Source organism: Apium graveolens, chromosome 6 (assembly GCF_009905375.1).
Source record: "Apium graveolens cultivar Ventura chromosome 6, ASM990537v1, whole genome shotgun sequence".
NCBI classification, from domain to species: domain Eukaryota; kingdom Viridiplantae; phylum Streptophyta; class Magnoliopsida; order Apiales; family Apiaceae; genus Apium; species Apium graveolens.
Genome location: NC_133652.1, coordinates 76,862,063 through 76,863,438, shown reverse-complemented (window position 1 = coordinate 76,863,438; position 1,376 = coordinate 76,862,063).

Here is a 1,376-nt window from a genome sequence, read left to right as displayed (position 1 = left end):
ACTGGCTCGCCAACGTGGTGTTAGTCAAGAAGCCAAACAGAAAGTGGAGGATGTGTGTCGACTACACGAGCCTCAATGTTGTGTGCCCTAAAGACTCCTATCCCCTCCCAAATATTGACCAGCTGATTGACGCGACTTCGGGCCATACCATGCTTAGCTTCATGGACGCCTTTTCAGGATACAACCAGGTTCGCATGAATCCCGGAGACATCGCCAAAACGGCCTTCATTACTCATAGGGCGGTCTACGCCTTTATCATGATGCCCTTCGGACTCATCAACGCTGGAGCCACCTACCAGAAAATGATGAACACAATTTTCAAGAGCCAGTTGGGGAGGAACATGGAATCTTACGTAGACGATATGATCTCCAAGTCACTCACCACCCCGGACCACATAAAAGACCTTAAGGAGTGCTTTGACAACCTAAGGAAGTACAACATGAAGCTGAACCCGGAGAAATGTGCGTTCGGGGTACCTTCAGGCAAATTCATGGGATTCTTGGTCAGCGAAAGAGGAATAGAAGCGAACCCAGAGAAAATCACCACCATCATGGAAATGAAGATACCCCAAACACAGAGGGACATCCAGAAGTTGGCAGGATGCCTAGCAGCCCTGCGAAGATTTATCCCGAAACTAGCAGAGAGATGTCTCCCATTCTTTGAGTTACTAAGAGGGGCCCGAAACAAGAAGTTAGTGGACTGGACACCAGAATGTCATACAGCATTCGAAGAAATCAAGAGACACCTGATGGACCCCCCGGTGCTCTCCAAAGCCAAGCCCGGAGAACCTCTGTCTCTATACATCACCGCCGGACCCAAAGCTGTCTCCTCGGCACTGGTCCGGGAGGAAGGAGGAACACAGAACCCCGTCTACTATGTCAGCCAAGTCCTCAAGGATGCCGATACTCGGTACCCAAACTTGGAAAAGTTTGCCTTGGCCCTTATACATTCCACCAGGAAGCTGAGGCAGTACTTCCAAGGCCGAGAAATCAGAGTGGTCACGGACCAGCAGCTCAGGAAGGTCATTCACAAACCAGATGCCTCTGGAAGGTTAGTTAACTAGGCCATTGAACTAAGTCAATTCAACATCAAATTCGTGCCACGCACGCACGGCAATAAAGGCTCAGGCCTTAGCCGAATTTGTGATGGAATGCACCTTCCCAGAAAGTACTCAACCTTTACCCCGAGAGATGTCCCCGGAGAGAACCAACTCGGGCACGGATTCCTGGAAGCTCTATGTCGACGGCTCGTCCACGGCCGAAAGGTCCGGAGCGGGCCTCATCCTTATTAGCCTGGAGGGCTTCACCATTCAACAGGCAATAACTTTCGCTTTCAAGGCAACGAATAATCAGGCTGAATATGAAGCACTCATTGC